We start from the raw sequence: 10,268 nt of genomic DNA on the forward strand, positions 1-10,268 counted from the left end.
AAACACAATTTATACAATTCTGTTGTTTAAAGCGAGAGAGGCGAGCACAGAGGGAGCGAGCGAGAAAGGGAGAGTGGCGAGCGAGAATTTGGAGGGAGAGAGGTGACTGGCAAACGTTTACTACGGGGCGCAATTAAATCAAACAGTAGCTACTCCATTTATTTTAGATTATAAGTTTGTCATTATGTACAATTATCCCTTTATTTTACAGAGACTGCTTACATAAAACCCTACGTATGCCATTTTTCACGCATTCGGTATCAATTGGACATATGCGGAATCCTTTTGACGAGCCTAACTTTCAAACGATGTTTCATTTGAATGATAACAGAAAGCACTTGGAGAAATTCTTTGATCTTCCATTTATTGGATATGATAATTGTTTATGATGGTAGCTGCCCTTATTTTCATCTAAATGAATGTCATTTCCTTCCCTACACAAGTCCTTGGACCATCTCTCTACCTGCCCCTATTTTCATCTCTCTATTAAAGGCTGCGAATTTGAAAGATGGCTTGTGTTTAATTCCTCCTTGTTCAGAATTCCATCTCTCTATCTTGAATATCTAAGCAATCTTTTCCGCATTTACTTTCCATTCTCCCTATCATATAGAACGATGACACAACTCTCGTGTTTGGACTAACACGGTGACCGCTCGGGAGAATGTCAAACTCAAGTAGAAAGTTATGCTCAATTGCAACTGATGGAAAGAGCCTCAGGGTTTCACACAAAGTACCATGTAGATAGACTAGTTTTCTTGTTTCTTCTATGTTGAAACACTTGACATTTTCATCTTTGTTAGTTCGAAGCTGATATGAAGTTTTTATGATTTAACAAACTTATCGATCTAACAGGGAACCAGATCCTTGTTATTGGGACTGCTGACAGGGAAATGAATGAATAAACTTAGTGTGAGGAATATTTGTGTGTAATCATCAAAAAGGGGGAAAATGTTATATTCTAGGTGTTTTGATGATCCTCACAAATGCAGGGACCTGGTCCTTGGCAGAGTGCTCTCGTCCAGATACAAATGGAGAGAGCTGTAAAGCTGTCATGTCAGGTGGTAGGTGAAAAGTCCAGTTGTCCCATTGGGCGTGCCAATTTGTATGCGTCTAAAGTTTTAATCCTGAAATACAGCAAACAGGAAAGGAAAATAGCAAGCAAACCACAGTATTTATAATTGAATTTATGCGAAGGTTACAATCTTTGTAAAATCTTTAAGAAAATATATGTAATCCATTGATACTTCTCTTCACGGATGTTATTGATTTGATGGAATACTTGCGGCTCAACACTTGGAGTGAAGGCTTCTTTGTATGCGGAAGACTTGCAGATCACCACTGAAGAGCAATGATTCTCTATGTATTTCTCTGTGTGTGTCCTTCCTTTTCTTCTTCTTCTTTTTTTTTGTCTCATGAGAACCCCTTTATATAGTTGTGAACTAGGGTTTTGAGGGTATTTTAGTCTTCAAGTAATTTTAGAGGATCTTGGGCTTGAAGAACATGAATTGGGCTCGTCTTGTCAACTTGATGTACTGACCCAAATGTAAGTTGAACTTTATTTAAGTCATATATTTTGACTTAAATATTAATCCAATTTTATTAATCAGTAATTTGACTTGGTCAATATATCATGAATTTATGGATTAATTTGAAATTTAATATGGATTTATCAAAAACAATTTACTGTCTACAATAATTTCTCAAGCGAATCTTGTGGCAAAATGTAAGAAATTGGGTGAGACTTTAGTGTTGTTGGACATATTTGTGTTAAGTTAAATTACATTGTTCTCTAACCCCAAATTAAAGAAGAAGAATAAAAAATTATATATGTTAGTGATTGTCACTCCCCGAGCCTACACCTTGGGCGTGGCCGGTACTCAAGAACCAATGCTGGCCCCAAGCGAATCCTTGGACTGACTTTCTTACTCAGCGGAAGACTTTACTCAAGATAAATACTTTTAAAATAGTACACTGAACTGCTCAATAAATAACTAAGAATGTAATAAATAACATTCACTGCCAAAGTGGCAACTGAAGTCTCAACTTAACTGATAAGGAAAAGTAAAGACTCATGAACTAACATCAGCTAACTCTGTCTATAAAGCCTCTAAACTCTGAGGGATGTCGGGACAAGACCACCGATCATCCTAACAACTGAAATAAGCAAGCAATAAAACAAAACATAACCAAAAGGATCCTCCGAAAAGCAAGGAGGCTCACCAACTTACTCTGAGTGCTCAACTAGATCAACGATGCGCTGGATGTTGATCTTGGTTACCTATGTCTGCATCATAAAAGGGTGCAGGCTAACTGACATTAATACATTGAATATACGAGTATGCAAATTGGAATGCTAAACATAACTTAAGCTTGAAAAGAATCTAAAAGAAATACTTACCTTGGCTTTACTCAACTCCTCAATAACTTAACTCAATATAAAGCAATAAAACACATGCAATATATAGATAGACTTTAAAACAGTAGAAAACAACTTAGTTCATTAAAGAAAATTCAATAACAACTCAAATTTACTCATATAATAAAGTAATATAGTTTCTGTGGGAGTTTCTCTAACCGACAACCACCACTATGAGCCTAAGATATGATACCGCATCTTACCCACACTGCCAGAACTGTCATATACTTTACCGTTGTATAGAACGCTTAACTTAGTGGATCCACTAGTCTATGCTAAAAGCATCTTAAGGAGTCATCTAAAAAGTATGATCCTTTACTACCCATGATGGCTACATGGTTTATGGAGACGTGAGTTATCTGAACTCAAACTCGTCCCCATATCGGTGCTCAATACTACTCCCAAAATATACATTAGCTCATATGTTTGTAAAATCAAAACTCTTTCTTTGGTTTGAGATAATTACTCAAAAACTTAGCTTAAAAGCTCTCTTGGAAATCTCAGTTTCCTTTCTTGTTCATATGTGAAAACATTTTAACTCTTGGGAATACTTAGTTCCCGGATAATCTTGGAAGAATGAACTTTACTCTTACTCTTTACTAAAAACTAGCTCAAAGGCTCTTTTGGAAATCTCAGTTTCCTTTCTTGTTTAAATGTGAAAACATTTACTCTTTGGGAATACATAGTCCCGATATACTCTTTTGAAGAAATGCACTACAAACTTTACTCTTTATTCAACTTAAAACTTAAGTCTTAAAACAAAGTTTAAATCATTTGTAAAAGACTTTTGGAAAACTTTATGAACTTTTCTTAACTAGTCTCTTGGTTTCTCTTGACTTGACTCTTAACTTTCCTTGAAATGAATTATGGATTCAAGGATTGTAATTTGTGATAGGAAAGATCGCATGTTGTTTAGAAATGATTTTAGATAGCTAAACATGAGAAAAGATTTAAAAATATCACTGTCTGAGGATGGGTCCGCGACGCGGAGGTGTATTTAAATTTTGGTTCGAAAACAACTTTTGAGGCAGAATGGTCTGTGACCGCTCCACGATGCAAAACGATTTTTCCCAAATCTGGGGAGCAGGTCCGCGACGCGGAGGTACTACCTAGATTTGCCCGACGAAAATTCCTTCTTCATTTTCCAGCTCTAAACCCTCTAAAATCCATTTGTTCTTTCCCCAAACACTCAGAATCATTTATACCCTCAAATAACATCAGATTATACTCGAAAACACAACTAAAAACGTGAATCACTCTCAAGAAAACTCCAACAACAACCCACAAGGATTCAAATGAACTTCATCAAGAATTCAAGGGATTTACTTTCAAATCAATATAATTTGTTGAAATCGAATCAAGTTGGGCCCGTGGGTGAACTAACCCAACTATATGTGATCTCACATACCTTCTAGGGATCATCCCCGACGAAATCCACAAGCTAAACTCGACGATCTTGACGAATCTTGCTGCTCTTCTCCTTTCTCCTCTTCTTTTCTCTTTTCTCCAAGCCCTAGTATATTTTGATAAAAGCGTAAACTGATCTAATTCTGATTAGACCCTAACTTAATTACCAAAAACGAAATAAAATAACTGGGCAAGGAAAAGACCAAACTACCCTTTCAAAATCCGGATTGGACTTTCCTTATTCCAACAACCCAACTTCCAAAGGACATAACTCACTCTTACAAACTCGGAATCGTACAAACTCAGCGGCGTTGGAAAGATCATGCCAAGAGATTTCCTACCATATCAGGAAGTACACCTAAATCGTCCTGAGCTAGGAGTTATGGCCGTTTGAAGTTGACCAAAACTCAACTTATTCTAATTTAACAAAATTTCCAGATTTCAATTCTTTCCAAAAATGATTGTTTCCAATTCTCAACTTCTTCCTAGTTATTTTAATTTGCGAGATGTTACAATATCTCCCTCTTGGGAAGATTCGTCCTTGAATGAGATTACTCTTATTAAGCTAAATGTGTAACATCAATTATTCAGTTCAATCACACAACAAGCAAATGCAACACAACATGCCAACTTATAAATTAAAGAGTACTAAGAAGAAAATTAGTACCTTGATCTGGAATTTCTCCAGTTCAAAGAGATGTGGATATCTCCTCTTCATATCTTTTTCAGCTTCCCAAGTAGCTTCCTCAATGAACTGATTCCTCCAAAGAACTTTGACTGACGCTACCTCTTTTGTTCTCAACTTGCAAACTTGGCTATCTAGAATTTGAACAGGAATCTCTTCATAAGATAAGTTACCCTTGATCCCAATATCTTCAGTCGGTATAATCAATGAAAGATCACCCATGCACTTCTTCAACATGGAGACATGAAATACCGAATGAACCGCTACTAACTCTTGTGGTTGCTCCAATTCATAAGATACTTTGCCAATCCTCTTGGAAATTCTGTAAGGACCAACATACCGGGGAATAAGTTTCCCCTTCTTGCCAAACATCATAAAACCCTTCATGGGTGAAACTTTCAAGTATACCCAATCATCTATTTCAAACTCTAATTCCCTTCTCCAAATATATGTGTAGGATTTCTGGCGACTTTGCGCCGTTTTCAACCCTTCTTGAATCACTTTCACCTTCTCCATAGCTTGATGAACTAAATCTGGTCCTATCAACCCTGCCTCACCAACTTCAAATCATCCAGTAGGAGATCTGTATCTTCTCCCATAAAGAGCTTCATAAGGAGCCATTTGGATGCTCGAGTGGTAACTATTGTTGTAAGCAAACTCAATGAGAGGTAGGTGATCATCCCAATTCCCTTTGAAATCAATCACACAAGCCCTTAAGATATCTTCTAAGGTCTGAATAGTACACTCTTCTTGCCCATCTGTCTCAGGATGAAAGGCAGTACTTAAGTTTACCTTTGAACCTAAGCCTTTTTGGAATGACTTCCAAAACTGTGCAATAAATTGCGCACCTCTGTCTGAAATGATGGAGACCGGAACCCTATGAAGTCTTACAACCTCTTGAAGATACAACTTAGCATAATCTTCTGCCGAATGAGTAGTCTTTACCGGTAAAAAGTGGGTTGATTTTGTCATTCTGTCGACAATCACCCAAATAGAATCATGCTACCTACGAGACCTTGGTAAACCTGTGATGAAATCCATATTGATCATCTCTCACTTCCATTCCAAAAGTTCTATATTCTCAGCCAAACCACCAGGCCTTTGGTGCTCTACTTTAACTTGTTGGCAATTTGGACACTTAGCAACAAATTCTGCAATGCCCTTCTTCATGCTACTCCACCAATAAACTTCTCTCAAATCGCGATACATCTTTGTGGAACCCAGATGAATGGAATAGCTGGAGCTATGAGCTTCCTCCATGATCCTCTCTTGGAGTCCATCCACCATTGGTACACACAATCTACCTTGATATCTTAATATGCCATCTCCCCCTTGTTCAGAAGCTAATACTTTTTGGTTATGAACATTTACCTTCAATTCAAGCAAAATAGGATCTTAGTCTTGCTTATCTTTTACTTCTGACACTAATGATAATTCAGCCCCATTCATCACCACTACTCCTCTTTCTGTGGAATTCCTCCTTCTATGGAATCCATCAGTCAGACTTTTAAGCGTGCAAGTCTATGCACATCTTTTGCTAACTCTCTCTTTTCTTCCTCAACATGGGTGATAATACCCATAGAAAACTTGCTTAAGGTATCAGCAACAACATTAGCCTTACCTGGGTGATAAAGAATACCCATGTCATAATCGTTAAGTAATTCCTACCACATTCTTTGTATGAGATTAAGCTCTTTCTGAGTAAACACATACTGAAGACTCTTGTGATCAGTGAATACATCAACATGAACACCATACAAATAATGACGCCATATCTTCAAAGAAAATACTAGAGCAGCCAACTCTAATTCATAGGTTGGGTAATTCTTCTCATGAACCTTCAACTGTCTGGAGGCATAAGCTATAACTTTGTCATTCTGCATTAACACACAACCCAAACCAACTCTAGACGCATCACAATACATAATAAAGCCTTGCGTACCTTATGGCAAGGTCAACACTGGGGCAGTAGTCAACCTCTTTTTCAATTCCTGAAAGCTTTTCTCACAAGCTTCAGACCATTGAAACTTCACTATTTTCTGAGTCAACATGGTCAAAGGGGATGAAATAGATGAGAACCCCTCTACGAACCTTCTATGATATCTAGCCAAACCCAAGAAACTCCTAATATCAGTTGGAGATGTGGGTCTAGGTCAATTCTGCATTGCCTCTATCTTTTGGGTATCAACTCTAATTCCATCACCGAAAACTATGTGGCCCAAGAACGCCACATACATAAGACAAAACTCACATTTAGAGAACTTAGCATATAACTCCTTATCCTTCAAATTCTGAAGAACTATTCTGAGATGTCTACCATGATTTTCTCCATTCCTCGAATAGATTAGTATCTCATCAATGAAGACGATGATAAACATATCTAAATAAGGTTTGAAGACTCTATTCATAAGGTCCATGAACGTTGTTGGTGCATTAGTTAAACCGAACAACATGACCAGAAACTCATAATAGCCATAACGGGTCCTGAATGTTGTCTTTGGAATATCACATTCCCTTACTTTCAACTGATGGTAGCCAGATCTGAGGTCTATCTTAGAAAAACAAGAAGCACCCTGAAGTTGATTGAAAAGATCATCAATTCTCGGAAGAGGTACTTATTCTTGATGGTAACTTTGTTCAACTGAAGGTAATCTATACACATCCTAAGGGAACCATCTTTATTTCTCACAAATAAGACCGGAGCGCCCCAAGGTGAGACACTTTGTCGAATAAAACCCTTATCAAGGAGATCTTTCAACTGCTCTTTAACTATTTCAACTCTGTTGGTGCTATTCTATATGGCGGAATAGAGATAGGACGAGTATCTGAAAGAATGTCTATGCCGAAGTCTATTTCTCTCTCAGGAGGGACTCCGGGTAGATCATCTGGAAAGACTTCTGGAAAATCTTTTACTATGGGAACTGACTAAATGAGAGGTATCTCAACACTAGAGTCATTAACTCGGACTAAGTGATAGATACAATCCTTAGAAACTAACTTTATCGCCTTAAGGTACAAAATGAAATGACCGTTAGGCACTGCTGAACTACTACTCCACTCTATGACTGGCTCATTAGGAATCTGGAACTTGACAACTCGAGTTCTACAATCTATTGACGCATAATAGGCATGAAGCCAGTCCATACCTAAAATGACATCAAAATCTACCATGTCTAACTCAATTAAATCAGCTATGGTGTCTTTGTGATTGATGGAAATGGGACAATCACGATAGACTCTTTCTGCTAGAATAGACTCCCCAACAGGTGTAGAAACACAGAAGGGTTCACAAAGTTTCTCAGGAATAACATCAAACTTATTTGCAACATAAGGGGTTACAAAAGATAAACTTGCTCCTGGGTCTAGCAAAGCATAAACATCAAAAGTAAAGACTTTGATCATACCAGTGACAACATTTGGAGAGCTTTTTTACTCTTGGCGACTAGTGATCTCATAAAGGCGGTTTGCTCCTCCGCCAGTACCGGAAGTAGCTCCGCTATTTGCAACCCTGTATTGGGCTCTATTGCCCTGACTTACACTACCTTGCCTATTCTTAGGACACTTTATCATGAAGTGACCCTCTTGCCCACACTTGAAACAACCTGACTGGCTATCACGACACTTACCTAGGTGGATCCTACCACACCTAGCACATGCAGGAGCCCAGTTACCTCCTTGTGCCACACTACCTTGAGACTGTGCAGGTCTAGCTCTGAAGTTCTGCGAATTTTGACCATTATACTCACTTTTGTTTATGGGTGCAAGTGCACTAGAAAATGATGGGGCAGGTCCCTTTTGCTTTTGCTGAAAGGACGAACGGTTCGCATTACCTTTCTCCTACCCAGACTCATTCCCTGTCTTAGCTTTCTTATTTCTGAATTCCTCCCTATCACTTAGCTTCTCTTCCTCAACCTGCTGCACATAGACCATCAACCTTGATATGTCCATGTCCCCGATTAGCATCGAAGCCATACCTTCCTTGCTCGACAGACGAGACAACCCAACAACAAACAAGCTCACTCTACTCCTCATGTCCGCAACTATCTCCAGAGCATAACGCGATATTTGGGTGAAATTCAACCCATACTGATGAACACTTAAGGAATCCTTCTTAAGAGTAAGAAATTCCCATACCTTAGCCTCTTTCAATTCTCGGGGAAAGAAACCCCCCAAGAAAGCTTCCTCAAAATATGTCTAACTCGCAGGTGGTGCTTCCTCATCTCTACCATTCTTCCACTGGTCAAACCAAGTCCAAGCAACAATTTTCAATTGGTATGCAGCTAGTTCAACTCGCTCAATATTGGCAACATGCATCACATTAAATAACTTTTTCAGTTCCTCAACAAAGTTCTCCGGATCCTCAGTAGTGCTTGAACCAGTGAAACTTGAAGGTTTCATCTCAAGAACTCACGAATCCTTGAAGTATCAGCCTCCTCCTGTCTAGCTCCTCTTTGTTGCCCAACCTGGTTAGTCACAGCCTGACTTAGCATTCGGATTGCTTCCTGAAATTCAACATTGGTGACTTCCCCTTGGGGTTGCAATTCTGGTGCATTAGGTACCCCTTGCTCTTGCGGCTCAACATTCCTTCTGGCAGAATGACCTCGAACAGCTCTTCGTGGAGGCATGATTATCTAAAAACACATGCAAGCACAAATTAAAAGAAACTTTTTAGAGATCACACTCTAACGCATGAAATGAGTGTGAAAGAAGTGAGAAATTTTCCTAAGTGTTGCAACCTCCTAATTATAGATGTGGCACATTTCACATCGATAACTAGGACTCTACAGACACGGCTTCATAGACTCCCTAAGACTCTTAAATTCTGTGCTCTGATGCCAAGTTTGTCACGGCCTGAGCCTACACCGCGGGCCTTGCCGGCACTCAAGAATCATTGTTGGTCCCAAGAGAACCCTTGGCATAGCATTCTTACTCAGCGGAAGACTTTACCCAAGATAAATACTTTTAAAATAGTACATTGAACTGCTTAATAAATAACTGAGAATGTAATAAATAACATTTACTACCAAAGTGGCAACTCAAGTCTCAACTTAACTGATAAGGTAAAGTAAAGACTCATGAACTAATATCAACTAACTATGTCTATGAAGCCTCTAAACTCTGAGGGATGTCGGGACAAGACCCCTGATCATCCTAACAACTGAAATAAATAATCAATAAAACAAAACATAACCAAAGGGATCCTCCAGAAAGCAAGGAGGCTCACCAACTGACACAGAGTGCTCAACTGGATCAACGATGCGCTGGATGTTGATCTTATTTACCTGTGTCTGCATCATAATAAGATGCAGGCCAACTAGTATCAGTACATTGAATGTACGAGTATGCGAGTTGGAATGCTAAACATAACTTAAGCTTGAAAAGAATATGAAAGAAACACTTACCTTGGCTTTACTCAACTCCTCAATAACTTAACTCAATATAAAGCAATAAAACACATGCAATATATAAAAAGACTTTAAAATAGTAGAAAACAACTTAGTTCGTTAAACAAAATGCAATAACAACTCAACTTTACTCATATAATAAAGTAATATAGTTTCTGTGGGAGTTTCTCTAACCGACAACCACCACTATGAGCCTAAGTGGTGATACAACGTCTTTCCCACGCTACCAGAACTGTCCTATACTTTGCCATCATATAGAACGCTTTACTTAATAAATCCACTAGTCTATGCTAAAGCATCTTAAGGAGTCATCTAAAAAGTATGATCCTTTACTACCCATGATGGCTACATGGTT

At 38.5% G+C, this 10,268-nt stretch overlaps 1 pseudogene; it reads right to left on the reverse strand.

Moving 5' to 3' along the window:
- LOC102586867 (alkane hydroxylase MAH1-like) overlaps nt 1-9,133 on the reverse strand; it is a 19,956-nt pseudogene extending 10,823 nt beyond the window's left edge.
- Nucleotides 9,134-10,268: the final 1,135 nt, after the last annotated feature.

Source organism: Solanum tuberosum, unplaced genomic scaffold (genome assembly GCF_000226075.1).
Source record: "Solanum tuberosum cultivar DM 1-3 516 R44 unplaced genomic scaffold, SolTub_3.0 scf00012, whole genome shotgun sequence".
Classification (NCBI taxonomy): Eukaryota; Viridiplantae; Streptophyta; class Magnoliopsida; order Solanales; family Solanaceae; genus Solanum; species Solanum tuberosum.